Source organism: Nerophis ophidion, linkage group LG11, assembly GCF_033978795.1.
Source record: "Nerophis ophidion isolate RoL-2023_Sa linkage group LG11, RoL_Noph_v1.0, whole genome shotgun sequence".
Taxonomy (NCBI): Eukaryota; Metazoa; Chordata; class Actinopteri; order Syngnathiformes; family Syngnathidae; genus Nerophis; species Nerophis ophidion.
In genome coordinates, this window is record NC_084621.1 from 21,328,292 (window position 1) to 21,346,723 (window position 18,432).

Here is an 18,432-nt window from a genome sequence, read left to right on the forward strand (position 1 = left end):
ATTTTGATCATTTTTTCATTGACATCACTCACTTATGGGATCCATAAAAACTAGGGGTGTAACGGTACGTGTATTTGTATTAAACCGTTTTGGTACGGGGGTCCCAGTTGGGTTCGGAGGTGTACCTAGCGAGTTTCCACATGAACATATGAAGTAGCCCCCTAAACTAAAGTCTTAACAAGCTGCTCCTCTCCGATGGTCTGGGTTCAAATCCTGAACAAGCTTTTATGTCTTTAAATCCTGTTTTCAGTCATTACTTTTTACTTCGTACACACATAGTCATATTTCTTTCTACTTTTTACTGTGAAATTCATTGTAAACTATTTTTAGCCTAATTTCTGAAGGCATACACCAGGGGTGTCCAAACTTTTCCCACAGAGGGCTGCACACGGGAAAAATTTAAGCATGCGGGGGCCATTTTGATATTTTTCATTTTCAAACCATAACAAAATATATGGATTTTTTTCTTTTAATCCTTAGGGATCCTGGGGAGCATAGAGGGCCTCAGTCACTAAAATGTTAAAAATGAGTCAAATTATTATTTTTTTTGTCTATTTAATGCTTACAGTAAATCTCTATATCAACTTGAGGTTGATATAAAGTAAAACAAATAAGGTTTTATGCCTTTTTTGTCAAAGACAACTTTGTTTTTTATAGTAAAACTGAAATATGCAGTATTTAGATGGATAGATAAATAGACAGATAGACAGATTTCATGTTGCAGCGTTTTGCACATTGTTACAGTTTTTTTTATTTATTAGAAGTGTGGCAGTGTTTGTGTTGAATTTCCTTGGGAAAAACTTAACCGCGCAACGAGTGGCTCAAACCCACGACCCTGAGATCAAGAGTCTCATTCTCTACCGACTGAACTAGCCGGGCCTACATTGTTGACCTTGATATTTAATCGTGACTGTACAAAAATATTCATGTAGCATTTTGTGTTACATCGTTTCGTGTTGATGGCGTTTTGTGTTACGGTCATGTTGCGACCTTTGGTGTTGCAGCTGTTGTAGCATTTTGTATTGCGACGTTTCGTGTTGTCGGCATTTCATGTTGCAGCGTTTTGGGTTGAGCCATTTTAGTTAGTAGAAGAATATGAACTCGAACATCGTTACTTTTTTTATTGATTAATTAAAAGTGTCGCACTATCTCGTGTTGAATTTCCTTGGCAAAATTCAATCGCCCAACGTGGGGCTCGAAATCACGACCCTGAGATTAAGAGTCTCACGCTCTACCTTGATGAATGATTGTTACTGTTGCGATGTTTCGTGCCACGACATTTCGTGTTGTCGGCATTTCATCTTGCGTTGTTTCATGTTGCAGCGTTTTGGGTTGAGCCATTTTAGTTTTCGGGTGCAGCATTTTGGGATTTTGCCATTTAATATTTCATACATCAAACACTCAAGAGATCAATAAAAACATCCAAAATAAATACAGTTGTGTCTCAACTTACGAGCTCTATTTGTTCTAGGACTGAGGTGGTAAACCCTCAGTTTATTTCTATGCTGAGTAAGAAGGACCATCAAGACAGAATAGGAATAAAGAGGGGGATGTATCCCTTTCACATTCCAATGACTAAAACAATACAAACTTCTGTAGACAAAGAGAAACTGGTATACAGAATATATATTGAAAAGTACTAGCTGATCCAAACATGACTATGAATAAAGAAAGGACTCTTAAACATATATGAATTCTCCAAAATATTTTATCAATAACAGTATTATTAATGATTACCATAGTACTTAATTTACCGTAAATTGGTTCCACCAAGACTCGAACTTGGAAAACTGGATTCAAAGTCCAGAGTGCTAACCATTACACCATGGAACCTGTATTTAAATACAAAAATATCATGCGGTAAAGAGGACTTGAATGGATATAATAGATTTGTTCATGAAAATGGTAGTAAATTAAAATGTTGGTCAAATGTTTGCCACAACATTTCAGATTGTGTCCCCTAATTTCACATTTCATGAGATTAGTTGGGGAAATATTCATGCAGGGCTTGTTGGTCTAGTCGTATGATTCTCGCTTCGGGTGCGAGAGGTCCCGGGTTCAATTCCCGGACAAGCCCTCTTTAGTACTCCTTTTTGCAATCATAACTTTCTTCCTCATTCACACAGTTGTCATTGTATTTGTGACTTTAGACTTGATTTGAAATTTTTTTTCAAACATCACACACTCAAGGGATCAATAAGTATAAAAGTGCAATAAAGTAATCATGTTTCAGATTGTGTCCCCTATCAAAATCTGACGTTTCATTTGATTTTCTGTAAAGACTTGTTCCAGGTCTTGTTGGTCCACTCCTGTATTTTTGCTTAAGGTATGAGAGACCCTGGTATCAAATCCTGGACAAGCTCTTAAGTTGTTAAGTCCTGTTTTCAGTCAGTACTTTGTACCTCGTACTCACTTAGTCATATTTATTTTTACTTTTGACCTAAAACTTGATTTTAAACTTCGACCTATGTTTTTCAGACATCACACACTCAAGGGATCAATGACAATCTATCAAATCCAATCAAGTACTGTGTACTGTAGGATCACATTGTTTTACACGTACATTTACAGGTTCCATGGTGTAATGGTTAGCACTCTGGACTCTGAATCCAGTGATCCAAGTTCAAGTCTTGGTGGAACCTTCTTGAAACATTGAAGTCATTAGTGTTTAATATCACCTCCATTTGATTTATGCACCTGTGAAAAATGCAAATAAACAACATTTCTGTGAAGAATAGTTTCTTGTCCATTTTCAGATTGTGTCCCTTATATGTTTATGAGTCATGTTTTTATTCCTACCTTTTTACCTCATAGACACAGTTGTCTTTTTATGTGATTTTAAACTTTCTAAGCTTAAATGCGCTCTTTATTGATTATTACTGTACAAAAAGAAAAATGTTATTAATTAAGTGAGTTTAGCAGAAGAAAGCAAACTCGCACATCGCTACAGTTTTTTTGTTATTGATTTATTTGAAGTATCGCACTGTCTCATGTTGAATTTCCTTGGCAAAAGTCAATCACCCAACATGGGGCTCAAACCCACGACACGGAGATTAAGAGTCTCATGCTTTACCGACTGAGCTAGCCGGGCCTCAATCGTGAATCTTAATTCATGATAGTTACTGTACAAAAATGTTCATGTAGCATTTTGTGTTGACTGCGTTTTGTATTATGATGTTTCATGATTTGGGTGGCGCTATTTCAAGTTGCGCCGTTTGGTGTCACAACTGTTGCAGCATTTCGTGTTGCGACGTTTCTTGCCACGACATTTCGTGTTGTCGGCATTTCATGTTGCAGCGTTTTGGGTTGAGCCATTTTAGTTTTCGGGTGCAGCATTTTGTGCTGTTGGCGTTTAAGTTTGAAGCGTTTCATGTCACGTTGTTAGGTGTTGCGGCGTTTCTTCGCCACATATGCGCTCTTTATTGATTATTACTGTACAAAAAGAAAAATATTATTAATTAAGATAGTTTAGCAGAAGAATGCGAACTCGCTCATCGAGCTAGCCGGGCCTCTTTCGTTTACCTTGAAGATTACTCGTGACTGTACAAAAATATTCATGTAGCATTTTGTGTTACATCGTTTCGTGTTGATGGCGTTTTGTGTTAGAGTCATGTTGCGTCATTTGTTGTTGCAGCTGTTGTAGTATTTTGTATTGCGACGTTTCGTGTTGTCAGCGTTTTGGGTTGAGCCATTTTAGTTAGTAGAAGAATGCGAATTTGCACATCATTACAGTTTTTTTTATTGATTTATTTGAAGTTACGTTGTTTCATGTTGCAGCGTTTTGGGTTGAGCCATTTTAGTTTTCGGGTGCAGCATTTTGAGCTTTTGCCATTTAATATTCCATACATCACACACTCAAGACATCAATAAAGACATCCGAAATAATTACATTTGTGTCTCAACTTACGAGTTCTGTTTGTTCTAGGACTGAGGTGGTAAACCCTCAGTTTATTTATGCATGAAAATGGTAGTCAATCAAAACATGTGTTAAAAGCACAGTTTCAAATAGTGTCACCAATAACATATTTAATTTTTTTTCAGGATTTATGCCACGTTATTTTACAGGGCTTGTTGGTCTAGTCGTATGATTCTCGCTTCGGGTGCGAGAGGTCCCGGGTTCAATTCCAGGACAAGCCCCCTTTAGTACTTCTTTTTGCAATCATAACTTTCTTCCTCATACAAACAGTTGCCATTGTATTTGTGACTCAAGACTTGATTTTAACAATTTTTTCAAACATCACATACTCAAGGGATTAGTAACAATGGTACCTAAGTTTTAGACCACAGTTTGTTCTAGGACTGAGCTGGTAACCCTTAGTTCATCTATGCATGAAAATGTCAGTGAAACTAAATATGTTTAAAAGTGCAATAAGGTAACCGAGTTTCAGATTGTGTCCCCTATTAAAATCACACATTTATTGAAATTAGTTGGACAATCTTGTTTCAGGACTTGGTCTATATAAACATATATTTATATACATGTAGTGATGGGCAGTAACAAGCTAGATGTAGCTAAGCTACGTAGTTCAACTACATTTTCCAGTAGCATTGCAGTTACTTAGCAATTTTTTTTACGAGTAGCTTTTCTTGTAGCTTTGTTACTTTTCGACCCATATAGCGAGGTAGCTTAAATCAAAGCTACATAGAGAGAAAATGAGAGAGAGAACATCCGGAGAAAACACAATGACCTTGATGATTGACAACATCCATACGTATGGAGAAAATCCATGATGATTGGCTAAGGTTAGGGTGAAACATTACAGACGGGCCAATCAGAGGGAAGATAAATTCGTAAGCAAAAGTCACATGACGACGAGAGAGTCCGAGACAGAGGGACGCTTCTAGCTGACGACTCTCCTGCAGGTTAGATTTTTGACTGTGAACTTAATTTTGAACTTGTATTTCCTTTTTCTCTGCTGGCACACACTCAAAGAATCAATGACAGAATATCTAATGGAGCGGCATAGCATAGTGGGTAGAGCGGCCGACCAGAAACCTGAGGGTTGCAGGTTCGCTTCCCCCCTATCGACATCCAAAAATTCACTTCCTTTGTGTCCCTGGGAAGGACACTTCACCCTTACCCCCCAGTGCACCTCACTCCATGGATGAATGAATGATAGGTGGTGGTAGGAGGGGCCGTAGGTGCAAACTGGCAGCCACGCTTCCGTCAGTCTACCCCAGGGCAGCTGTGGCTTCTTATGTAGCTTACCACCACCAGGTGTGAATGAATGTTGAGTACCACTCTTCTGTTAGCGCTTTGAGTGTTTAGAAAAGCGCGATATAAATCTAAGTTACCTATCAAATCAAATCAAAGCCTGTGTACTGTAGGATCACATTGTTTTACGTGTACATTTACAGGTTCCATGGTGTAATGGTTAGCACTCTGGACTCTGAATCCACTGATCCAAGTTCAAGTCTTGCTGGAACATTCTTGAAATACATTGAAATCATTAGTGTTTAATATCACCTCCATTTGGTCAATGCTTCTGTGAAAAATGCAAATAGCCAACATTTGTGTGAAGAATAGTTTCTTGTCCATTTTCAGATTGTGTCCCTTATATGTTTATGAGTCATGTTTTTATTCCTACCTTTTTACCTCGTACACACAGTTGTCTTTTTATGTGATTTTAAACTTGTTTTAAAACTTTCTAAGCTACATATGCGCTCTTTATTGATTATCACTGTACAAAAAGAAAAATATTATTAATAAAGTGAATTTAACAGAAGAATGCGAACTCGCACATCGTTACAGCTTTTTTGATTGATTTATTTGAAGTGTCGCACCGTCTCGTGAATTGAATTTCTTTGGCAAAAGTCAAACGCACAACGTGGGGCTTGAACCCACGACCCTGAGATTAAGAGTCTCATGCTCTACCAACTGAGCTGGAGAAACTTGATAAGTGATTGATACTGTACAAAAATGTTCATGTAGCATTTTGTGTTGCAACGTTTCGTTTTGTGTTATGATGTTTTAGGATTTTGGTCGAGCTATTTCATGTTGCCCTGTTTGGTGTCACAGCTGTTGCAGCTTTTCGTGTTGCGATGTTTCGTGCCAAGATATTTCGTGTTGTCGGCATTTTATGTTGCGTTGTTTCATGTTGCAGCGTTTTGGGTTGAGCCATTTTAGTTTTCGGGTGCAGCATTTTGGGCTTTTGTCACATAAGTTTGATGCGATTCATGTCACTTTGTTACGTGCTGCGGCGTTTCTTAGTTACATATGGGCTCTTTATTGATTATTACTGTACAAAGAAATATTTTATTAATTATGTTAGTTTATCAGAAGAAGGTAAACTAGCACATCGCTACAGTTTTTTTTCATTGATTTATGAGAAATGGAGCACTGTCTCATGTTGGATTTCCTCGGCAAAATTTAATCGCCCAACGTGGGGCTCGAACCCACGACCCTGAGTCTCATGCTCTACAGACTGAGCTAGCCGGGCCCATATTACTATGTTTCGTGTTGATGGCGTTTCGTGTTATGATGTTTCATGATTTGGGCCGTGCTAATTCATGTTGTTGGCATTTATGGTGCAGCGTTTTGCAAATCGTAAAAGTTTTTTTTTTTTTTTTTTACTAGAAGTGTAGCACTGTCTCGTGTTGAATTTCCATGGCGAAAAATTGAACCACCGAACATGGGGCTCGAACCCACGACGCTGAGATTAAGAGTTTCATGCCCTACCGACTGAGCTAGCCGGGACCACATAAAGACTTTTGATGAGTGATTGTTACCATACAAAAATATTCATGTAGCATTTTGTGTTGGAACGTTTCGTGTTGATGATGTTTTGTATTACGATGTTTCATGATTTGGGGCGCACTTTTTCATGTTTTTCTGCATTTCATGTTGCAGCGTTTTGCACATCGTTACGGGTTTTTTTTTTTTTTTTTATTGTAAGTGTAGCAATGTCTCGTACTGAATTTCCTTAGCGAAAAAATCAACCGCCCAACGTGGGGCTCGAACCCACGACCCTGAAATTAAGAGTCTCATGCTCTACCGACTGAGCTAGCCGGGCTCACATCATCTAATCTGGTAATTAATCATTTCTGTACAAAAATATTCATGGAGCATTTTGTGTTGTGTCTAAATTTACGAGCTCTATTAGTTCTAGGACTGAGGTGGTAAACCCTCAGTTTATTTATGCATGAAAATGGTAGTCAATCAAAATATGTGTTAAAAGCACAGTTTCAAATCGTGTCATCTATTAAAATGTTAAATTTTTTAAAGATTTATGCAAAGTTATTTTACAGGCCTTGTTGGTCTCGTCGTATGATTCTCACTTCGGGTGCTATATATCCAGTCTAATATTTCCCTGGTACAAACATGTGTCGTTACATTTGTGACATCAGACTTGATTTTGAACAACTTTCCAGACATCACACATTTAAGGGATCCATTAAAACCTATTATTACTGAACAATTTGCCACTAAAATACAGAAAATCGGTTCCACCAAGACTTGAACTTGGATCACTGGATTCAAAGTCCAGAGTGCTAACCATTACACCACGGAACCTGTAAGTTAACCAAAATTATCCTGCAGTAAAGAGTACTTGATTGGATATAAGAGATGTTGTTTGACATTTGTTCATGAAAATGGTAGTAAATTAAAATGTTGGTCAAAAGTTTGCCACAACATATCAGATTGTGTCCTCTAATTTCACATTTCATGATATTAATTGGGGAATTATGCATGCAGGGTTTGTTGCTCTAGTCGTATGATTCTCGCTTCGGGTGCGAGAGGTCCCGGGTTCAATTCCCGGACGAACCCTCTTTAGTACTCCTTTTTGCAATCATAACTTTCTTCCTCATACACACAGTTGTTATTGTATTTGACTTTAGGCTTGATTTGAACATTGTTTTCAAACATCACACACTCAAGTGATCAACAAGTATAAAAATGCAATAAAGTAATCAAGTTTCAGATTGTGTCCCCTATTAAAATCTGACGTTTCATTAGATTTTCTGGAAAGGCGTGTTTAAACTTTGACCTATGTTTTTCAGACATCACACACACACAAGGGATCAATGACAATCTATCAAATCTAATCAAGTACTGTGTACTGTAGGATCACATTGTTTTACATGTACATTTACAGGTTCCATGGTGTAATGGTTAGCATCCTGGACTCTGAATCTAGTGATCCAAGTTCAAGTCTTGGTGGAACTGTCTTGTAACCTTGGAGTGAAAAGTGTTCAGTATCACTGTCGTTTGATTAATGCTTCCGTGAAAAATGCATATAAACAACATTTCTGTGAAGAATAGTTCCTTGACCATTTTCAGATTGTGTCCCTTATATGTTTATGAGTCATGTTTTTATTCCTACCTTTTTCCCACGTACACACAGTTGTCTTTTTATGTGATTTTAAACTTGATTTTAAACTTTCTAAGATACATATTAGTACTGTACAAAAAGAAAAATATTATTAATAAAGTGAATTTAACAGAAGAATGCGAACTCGCACATCGTTACAGTTTTTTTAGTTGATTTATTTGAAGTGTCGCACCATCTCGTCAATTGAAATTCTTTTGCAAACTTCCAACACGGGGCTCGAACCCACGACCCTGAGATTAAGAGTCTCATGCTCTACCAACTGAGCTAGCCTGGAGAACCTTGATAAGGGAGTGATACCGTTCAAAAATGTTCATGTAGCATTTTGTGTTGCAACGTTTCTTGTTGACAGTGTTTTGTGTTATGATGTTTCATGATTTGGGTCGCGCTATTTCGTGTTGTGTCGTTTGGTGTCACAGCATTTCATGTTGTGACGTTTCGTGCCGCGACATTTCGTGTTGTCGGCATTTCATGTTGCGTTGTTTCATGTTGCAGCATTTTGCATATCGTAACAGGTTTTTGTTTATTTATTAGAAGTGTGGCCGTGTTTGTGTTGAATTTCCTTGGAAAAAAATTTAACCGCCCAACGTGGGGCTCGAACCCACGACCCTGAGATTAAGAGTCTCATGCTCTACCGACTGAGCCTGCATTGTTTACCTTGAAAAATACTCGTGACTGTACAAAAATATTCATGTAGCATTTTGTGTTACATCGTTTCGTGTTGATGGCGTTTTGTGTTACGATCATGTTGCGCCATTTGGTGTTTCAGCTGTTGTAGCATTTTGCAGAGGTGGGACCAAGTCATTGTTTTGCAAGTCACAAGTAAGTCTCAACTCTTTGCCCTCAAGTCTCGAGTCAAGTCCCGATTCAAGACAGGCAAGTCCCGAGTCAAGTCCAAAGTCAATACTGGAAAGTCTCAAGTCAAGTCCCAAGTCCTGCATTTTGAGTTTCGAGTCATTTCAAGTCTTTTTAACCACAGACTAATATATTTACACAGATTGTGTATGCTTTTAAAACGCTGTATGTATTCATTATAAAAAAAATTGTGCTGACATTGCACTTCGTAATAGCCCTACTAACCAGTTATTTTAAACATTTAACTCATTCCTTTACAGTATAAACACATTTGGAAAAAACAAGTGCAACTGTACTTATTTGCACAAAAGTGTTAACATTGTATTTCCATGGAATATTGCATTGTAACTAGTTCCATAGCAGTTTCTATCCTGTTCTTACCTTATCTCATTGATCTCATCTCACACTGTATATGTGTTTATGTGTGCGTACACATAAAAAACATAACAAATACATGAACATAACAATGAACAGTGCTGTACTTTTTAGATGTCAGGGCTCTATAGAATATGTACACATATTCTTAATATAGCTTACATTTTAACTGACCTTTATTTGACTATGTTTGTCTTTTTGTAGGTGGCTAAAATACACGGTGCTGCTGACCGCCGTCTAACGTTACGTTACTGTGTGTGATACATTCACTAACTTAATGTTATGTGTAGGTACCTCATGAAACCCTGCTTACAAAAATTAACTTGACAAAAAGTATGAATAAGGTAGCAAACTGCAGTGGACGCAACAGATTGCCTTGTTTGCAATGACGTTATAACCATAGACATCTTATAAGTAGACGCAGAATCGGCTGCTGTGACGTGAGCAATTTGGCCGCCATCTTGAAGTGGTGATGAGGAGCCGGCGAGCAGCCTAAACTGACAGTTGACAGGTACAAAACAAAGATGCTGGGCTGATATTAAGTGTTATCCTGCTCAAATGAGCGGACTGTTGAAAATAGCAATTGGGGGATTACTTTTCACAAGTAAGATTTGACATTGACATACTATTGGATGTATTTTCTGAAAATATTACCACAGAATTCAGAAGGAGCAAAGAACTACAATATTTGTATGTGAAAATCACAAATAAATCTTCTGGGGTTGGATGACCCCCCTACAGGTATTTGGTTTACAAACTTTAAGCCCCACCTAAAACAAAATTCACCAGCCGCCACTGATTATGATGCATTCTCATTTTAGGCAAAACATAAGACAATACTCTCCTAACAGTATAATTGTAACCAGAAATACATCTTCACCTAACAATATTCAAATACTAACTTTGTTGAGTAAGACAGAATTTGGTTTTATTCTGAATTCAGTAAAACAGAATGGTGGTTTTGGCTGATATAAAGACTTGCAGGTGTTGATATATGTTTAAGTATTTGACAGACACTTTTATCCAAAGCAACATACATGAAAAATACATATAAAACAATCACTGTAAACATGAGCATTTAAGGAAAGAATGTAATAGAAAATATCAATACAAAGTGTCAAGACAGAATAAACTCTCTGCTGTTGCAGCAACAGAGATAAAGTCTATAACAGTGGTTCTTAACCCCTTTTCAGTGATGTACCCCCTGTGAACATGTTTTTAATTCAAGTACCTCCTAATCAGAGCAAAGCATTTTTGGTTGAAAAAAGAGATAAAGTAAAATACAGCACTATGTCATCAGTTTCTGATTCATTAAATTGTATAAAAGTGCAAAATATTGCTCATTTGTAGTGGTCTTTCTTGAACTATTTGAAAAAAAAAAAAGATGTAAAAATAACTAAAAACTTGTTGAAAAATAAACAAGTGATTCAATTTTAAATAAAGATTTCTACACATAAAATTAATCAACTTAAAATGCCCTCTTTGGGGATTGTAATAGAAATCCATCTGGATTCATGAACTTCATTCCAAACATTTCTTCACAAAAAATAAATCTTTAACATCAATATTTATGGAACATGTCTGCAAAAAATCTAGCTGTCAACACTGAATATTGCATTGTTGCATTTTTTTCCCCACAGTTTATGAACTTACATTCATATTTTGTTGAAGTATTATTCAATAAATATATTTATAAAGGATTTTGAATTGTTGCTATTTTTAGAACATAAAAAAAAAATCATGTACCCCTTGGCATACCTTCAAGTACCCCCATTTGAGAACCACTGGTCTATAGGTCCGTAAGATATATAGATATCTAATGTATTCATACATTGTTTATGTAGGATATACGCATGTACATATAACCTAATCGTATTGTTTCTTCAATTTAAAAATAGTTGACTGTTTTTTTCCCCCTTCTCTGGGATTATTATTCCCAGTTTTTATCTCAGATATCTGGTCACTTATAGCATATAAGAATATTCTATTTCTGTTAAGCAAATTATGAACATGCCAAGACATGTGTCCTTTATCATAGTTACACGTATGACGAAAAAAGCTTGTGAATATCAGTGGTATTCAGTGAGATAATATGAATTAAATGTGCTGACAGTTCATTGCTCCTGCGAAAGGAATTGCCCTGAGTGGAGCGGATCACCACTCCAAGATGGCGGCCCCGCGTCACGTCAGCGGCAACAGGCAGTAGCGCTCGATGCTGTGTACCCTTATATGATGTCTATGGTTATAACGTTAGCAGTGAGTTTACAGCCTCACTGATTTAACTACACAACACATAAAAGTTACGTTACTCAGCCAATAAACTTTAGTTTACATTCAAAACGTACCCTTCTTTGTGCAACTTTAAATGTCGAATGAAGTTGGAAGTTGTTGCGTCTCCGTCTGTAATCTTCCAACCGCAAGTTTTGCATACGGCAATTACTTTTTTGTTAACCAAGTTGTAGTTTTAATACCCGAACGAAACACTTTATGGCATAATTTTTCCTCACATATTCTTCTATTGATTGAGAGCTCTTCTTCGTTGGTTTTCCTGCAATTTGATTGGATGAATGCTGTGTGACGAAAATAACGTGGATGTAATTTGATTGGCTGTTGTACTGACAGGTAGCGCACAGGCTGTCACCGCACACACTGACACACTTGCGGACACAATGGAAGATACGGAGCGCTCCTGAATAACTTTTTAATCTTTGGGTTTTGGGGAAAGTTGCAAGTCATGTCAAGTCAAAAGGCTCAAGTCCAAGTCAAGTCACAAGTCATTGATGTTAAAGTCTAAGTCGAGTTGCAAGTCGTTTTACATTTTGTCAAGTCGAGTCTAAAGTCATCAAATTCATGACTCGAGTCCGACTCGAGTCCACACCTCTGGCATTTTGTATTGCGAAGTTTCGTGTTGTCGGCATTTCATGTTGCAGCGTTTTGGGTTGAGCCATTTTAGTTAGTAGAAGAATGCGAACTCGCACATCGTTACAGTTTTTTTATTGATTTATTTGAAGTGTCACACTGTCTCGTGTTGAATTTCCTTGGCAAAATTCAATCACCCAATGTGGGGCTCGAACCCACGACCCTGAGATTAAGAGTCTCATGCTCTACCTTGATGAATGATTGTTACTGTTGCGATGTTTCGTGCCACGGCATTTCGTGTTGTCGGCATTTCATCTTGCGTTGTTTCATGTTGCAGCGTTTTGGGTTGAGCCATTTTAGTTTTCGGGTGCAGCATTTTGGGCTTTTGCCATTTAATATTCCTTGCATCAAACACTCAAGAGATCAATAAAAACATCCGAAATAAATACAGTTGTGTCTCAACTTACGAGCTGTATTTGTTCTAAGACTGAGGTGGTAAACCCTCAGTTTATTTCTATGCTGAGTAAGAAGGACCATCAAGACAGAATAGGAATAAAGAGGGGGATGTATCCCTTTCACATTCCAATGACTAAAACAATACAGACTTCTGTAGACAAAGAGAAACTGGTATACAGAATATATATTGAAAAGTACTAGCTGATCCAAACATGACTATGAATAAAGAAAGGACTCTTAAACATATATGAATTCTCCAAAATATTTGATCAATAACAGTATTATTAATGATTACCATATTACTTAATTTCCCGTAAATTGGTTCCACCAAGACTTGAACTTGGATCACTGGATTCAAAGTCCAGGGTGCTAACCATTACACCGTGGAACCTGTATTTAAATACTAAAATATCATGCGCTAAAGAGGACTTGAATGGATATAATAGATTTGTTCATGAAAATGGTAGTAAATTAAAATGTTGGTCAAAAGTTTGCCACAACATTTCAGATTGTGTCCCCTAATTTCACATTTCATGAGATCAGTTGGGGAAATATGCATGCAGGGCTTGTTGGTCTAGTCGTATGATTCTCGCTGCGGGTGCGAGAGGTCCAGGATTCAATTCCCGGACAAGCCCTCTTTAGTACTCCCTTTTGCAATCATAACTTTCTTCCTCATTCACATAGTTGTTATTGTATTTGTGACTTTAGGCTTGATTTGAACATTTTTTTTTCAAACATCACACACTCAAGGGATCAATAAGTATAAAAGTGCAATAAGGTAATCAAGTTTCAGATTGTGTCCCCTATTAAAATCTGACGTTTCATGAGATTTTCTGGAAAGACTTGTTCCAGGTCTTGTTGGTCCAATCCTGTATTTTTGCTTAAGGTACGATAGACCCTGGTATCAAATCCTGGACAATCTCTAAAGTGTTCAAGTCCTGTTTTCAGTCAGTACTTTGTACCTCGTACTCACTTAGTCATATTTATTTGTACTTTTGACCCAAAACTTGATTTTAAACTTCGACCTATGTTTTTCAGACATCACACACTCAAGGGATCAATGACAATCTATCAAATCCAATCAAGTACTGTGTACTGTAGGATCACATTGTTTTACATGTACATTTACAGGTTCCATGGTGTAATGGTTAGCACTCTGGACTCTGAATCCAGTGATCCAAGTTCAAGACTTGGTGAAACCTTTTGTAACCTTAGAGTGAAAAGTGTTCAGTATCACTGTCATTTGATTAATGCTTCTGAGAAAAATTCAAATAAACAACATTTCTGTGAAGAATAGTTCCTTGTCCATTTTCAGATTGTGTCCCTTATATGTTTATGAGTCATGTTTTTATTCCTACCTTTTTCCCTCGTACACACAGTTGTCTTTTTATGTGATTTTAAACTTGATTTTAAACTTTCTAAGCTACATAATATTACTGTACAAAAAGAAAAATATTATTAATAAAGTGAATTTAACAGAAGAATGCGAACTTGCACATCGTTACAGTTTTTTTAATTGATTTATTTGAAGTGTGTCACCGTCTCGTGGTATGAATTTCTTTGGCAAAATTCATACGCCAAAGAAATACAGTGATCCAAGTTCAAGTCTTGGTGGATTCAACTTGCAGTATTTAAGTAGACATTTTTCATTGATTGATTTAGTCCATACCCTCAGAAAATAGGATAAAAATAGTTTACAATGAAGTTCACAGTCAAAAGTAGAAATAAATATGAATATGTGTACGAGATAAAAAGTAATGACTGAAAACAGGACTTAAAGACATAAAGGCTTGTCCAGGATTTGAACCCGGACTATCTCTCACACTCTGAGCAAGAAGGATACGACGATACTAAGAAGTCCTGGAACAAGATTTACCAAAAAATGTTATGAATTGTGAGATTTTAATAGGGACACAATCTGAAACTCTTTGCACTTTTATGCTTACTTAGATCCACTGACATGTTCATACATGGATGAACTAAGGGTTACCAGCTCAGTCCAAGAACAAACTGTGGTCATAAATGTAGGTACCAATGTGTTTGATAAGTCTCGAATGTAAAAACAAGTGTGTGTACAAGAAAGACAAGTTATGATTAAAAATATGACTTACAAACATAAGGGCTTGTCCGGGAATTGAACCCGGGACCTCTCGCACCCTAAGCGAGAATCATACGACTAGACCAACAAGCCTTAAAAACACAATGGAATACATCCTTTAAAAAATGTTGTAATGTTTTAATAGGGGCCACAATCTGAAACTGTGCTTTTAACACATATTTTGATTGACTACCATTTTCATGCATAAATAAACTGAGGGTTTACCACCTCAGTCCTAGAACTAATAGAGCTCGTAAATTGAATTTATTTCGGAGATTTTTATTGATTTTATTAATCTCTTTAATGTGTGATGTATGAAATATTGATGAAAAAGTTTAAAGTCACAAATGTAAAGACATTTGTGTGTACGAGGGAACAAGTTTTTACTAAAAACAGGACTTATAAACATAAGAGCACAGATAGAAACTGGACTACAGCACCGTACTTTTAAGCCTAATTTAAATTCACTCCAATGTTACAAGAAGGTTCCACCAGGACTTGAACTTAGATCACTGGAATTAGAGTCCAGAGTGCTAACCATTACACCATGGAACCTGTAAATGTGCATGTAAAACAATGTGATCCTACAGTACACAGTACCTGATTGGATTTGATAGATTGTCATTGATCCCTTGAGTGTGTGATGTCTGCAAAAATGATGAAAATCAAGTCTAAAGTCACAAATGTAACAACAACTGTGTGTACCAGGAGAAATGATCTGATTATAAATAAGACTTATAAACACAAGGGCTTGTCTGGAAATTGAATTTCTTTAGAATAGACCAACAAGCCCTGAAAATTAATGTGGTGAAAATATAAACTCTTACTACGGACAATAATACCAAAACTGCACTTTTAACACATTCTTGAATTTAATTTTGATTTATTTTTCATGTAAGAGATATTCAGGTGAATCATACTGAACACTGTATATTTACAAGTTGGTTCCACCAAGACTTGAACTTGGATCACTGGATTTAGAGTCCAGAGTGCTAACCATTACACCATGGAACCTGTAAATGTACATGTAAAACAATGTGGTTCTACAGTACACAGTATTGATATACTTTGATAGAGTTTTATTGAGTGTAAGTTGTCAGGAAAATGGAGGGAAACGTTTAAATCAAGTCTAAAATTGAAAAAAAAGACAAGACTTGTGACTGTGTGTACGAGGGGAAAAGTCATGACTGAAAACAGGAATTATAATTTTAACACAAGGACTTGTCCAAGACCAACAAACCCTGCAACATGATTGCTGTACAAATCTTGAAATAAAATGTGAGATTTTAATAGGGGACACAATCTGAAACTGGATTAAAACTTTGCACTTTTAACCCAAATTTGGATTCACTGCTTTCTTCAGGTATGAATTAAAAACATGGTTAAAAGTTTTGACACAATGTCAGATTGTATCCTTTATTAAAATCTCACATTTCATGAGATTTATTGAACTTGGACGAGTACTTTTGTTTATAATTCCTGTTTTCAGTCATGACTTTTCCCCTCGTACACACAGTCACAAGTCTTGTCTTTTTTTATACTTTAGACTTGATTTAAACGTTTCCCTCCATTTTCCTGACAACTTACACTCAAGGTGTCAATGAAAATCTATCAAAGTTCATCAGTACTGTTTACTGTTGGATCACTTTATTTAGGGGTTTGTACACAGGTTCCATGGTGTAATGGTTAGCACTCTGGACTCTGAATCCAGTGATCCAAGTTCAAGTCTTGGTGGAACCTTCTTGTGACATTAAGAGTGATTAGTGTTGAATACAACCTAACATCCCTTTAAGTATTTTCACATGAAAAAAGGATTGAGTCTAAATTTGGCTTAAAAGTACAATGTTGGAATCCAGTTTCTAATTGAGCTCTTATAAGTTTATAAGTCCTGTTTTTAGTAAGAACTTGTTCCCTCGTAAACACACTCGTCTTTAAATTTGTGACTTTAAACTTTTACATCAATATTCCATACATCACACACTCAAGAGATCAATAAAAATCTCTGAAAAAAATACAATTTACGAGCTCTATTAGTTCTAGGACTGAGGTGGTAAACCCTCAGTTTATTTATGCATGAAAAAGGTAGTCAATCAAAATATGTGTTAAAAGCACAGTTTCAGATTGTGACCCCTAAGGATTAAAACATTTTTAAAAGATGTTTGCTATCATGTCTCTCAGGCTTGTTGGTCTAGTCGTATGATTCTCGGTTAGGGTGCGAAAGGTCCCGGGTTCAATTCCCGGATAAACCCTTATGTTTGTAAGTCCTATTTTTAATCATAACTTGTCTTTCTTGTACACACAGTTGTTTTTACATTCGAGACTTATCAAACACAGTGGTACCTACATTTATGACCACAGTTTGTTCTAGGACTGAGCTGGTAACCCTTAGTTCATCTATGTATGAAAATGTCAGTGAATCTAAATAAGTATCAAAGTGCAAAAAGGTAATCAAGTTTCCAATTGTGTCCCCTATTAAAATTTCAAATTTCATAACATTCGCTGGTAAGTCTCGTTCCAGGACTTCTTAGTATCGTCGTATCCTTCTTGCTCAGAGTGTGAGAGATGGGTTCAAATCCTGGACAAGCCTTTATGTCTTTAAGTCCTGTTTTCAGTCATTACTTTTTACCTCACTCACAGATAGTCATATTTCTTTCTACTTTTGACTGTGAACTTCATTGTAAACTATTTTTATCCTATTTTCTGAAGGCATACACTAAAGCAATCAATGAAAAATGTCCACTTAAATACTGCAAGTTGGTTCCACCAAGACTTGAACTTGGATCACAGTTTTCAAAGTCCAGAGTGCTAATAATTACACCATGGAACCTACACAATCCTAAAATAATTTGAACACAAGGACTTGTCCAAGACCAACAAACCCTGCAACAGGATTTTGATTGATTGAAGCTTTTATTAATAGATTGCACAGTACAGTACATATTCCGTACAATTGACCACTAAATGGTAACACCCGAATACATTTTTCAGCTTATTTAAATCGGGGTCCACGTTAATCAATTCATGGATTGCTGAACAAATGTTTAATAGGGGACACAATCTTTTAACAAAAAAATTAATTCACTACCATCTTCATGCACAAATGAAATAAGGGTTTACAAGATCAGTCCTAGTACAAATAGAGCTTGTAAAGTAAGAACCAACTGTATTTGATTGTGTAGATTTTCATTTATCCCTTGTTTATGTGCCCTCTGGAAAAGTGAAATAAAAGTTCAAAACCAAGTCTAAAGTCAAAAATGTAACAAGTGTGCATACGAGGAACGGATCCATGATTGAAAACAGGACTTAAGAACATACAGGGGACACAATCTGAAACTGGGTTAAAACTTTACACTTATGTTTACAGGTTCCATGGTGTAATGGTTAGCACTCTGGACTTTGAATCCAGTGATCCAAGTTCAAGTCTTGGTGGAACCAACTTGCAGTGTTTAAATAGCAAAT

At 36.6% G+C, this 18,432-nt stretch overlaps 1 long non-coding RNA gene and 10 other non-coding genes across 11 annotated transcripts in view; 5 read left to right on the plus strand and 6 right to left on the minus strand.

The window, feature by feature from the left end:
• Positions 1 to 18,432, minus strand: part of LOC133561396 (uncharacterized) — a 165,460-nt gene that overhangs the window by 9,924 nt on the left and 137,104 nt on the right. The window lies entirely within an intron of this gene.
• On the minus strand, positions 1,762 to 1,833 carry trnaq-uug (transfer RNA glutamine (anticodon UUG)). The gene has a single exon. It is a non-coding gene; the product is annotated as a tRNA-Gln (tRNA).
• On the plus strand, positions 2,006 to 2,077 carry trnap-cgg (transfer RNA proline (anticodon CGG)). Its single transcript has one exon. It is a non-coding gene; the product is annotated as a tRNA-Pro (tRNA).
• On the plus strand, positions 2,571 to 2,642 carry trnaq-cug (transfer RNA glutamine (anticodon CUG)). The gene has a single exon. It is a non-coding gene; the product is annotated as a tRNA-Gln (tRNA).
• Positions 6,941 to 7,013, minus strand: trnak-cuu (transfer RNA lysine (anticodon CUU)). Its single transcript has one exon. It is a non-coding gene; the product is annotated as a tRNA-Lys (tRNA).
• trnaq-uug (transfer RNA glutamine (anticodon UUG)) lies at positions 7,442 to 7,513 on the minus strand. Its single transcript has one exon. It is a non-coding gene; the product is annotated as a tRNA-Gln (tRNA).
• trnaq-uug (transfer RNA glutamine (anticodon UUG)) lies at positions 13,195 to 13,266 on the minus strand. Its single transcript has one exon. It is a non-coding gene; the product is annotated as a tRNA-Gln (tRNA).
• On the plus strand, positions 14,006 to 14,077 carry trnaq-cug (transfer RNA glutamine (anticodon CUG)). Its single transcript has one exon. It is a non-coding gene; the product is annotated as a tRNA-Gln (tRNA).
• trnap-agg (transfer RNA proline (anticodon AGG)) lies at positions 14,995 to 15,066 on the minus strand. The gene has a single exon. It is a non-coding gene; the product is annotated as a tRNA-Pro (tRNA).
• On the plus strand, positions 16,642 to 16,713 carry trnaq-cug (transfer RNA glutamine (anticodon CUG)). Its single transcript has one exon. It is a non-coding gene; the product is annotated as a tRNA-Gln (tRNA).
• Positions 18,337 to 18,408, plus strand: trnaq-uug (transfer RNA glutamine (anticodon UUG)). Its single transcript has one exon. It is a non-coding gene; the product is annotated as a tRNA-Gln (tRNA).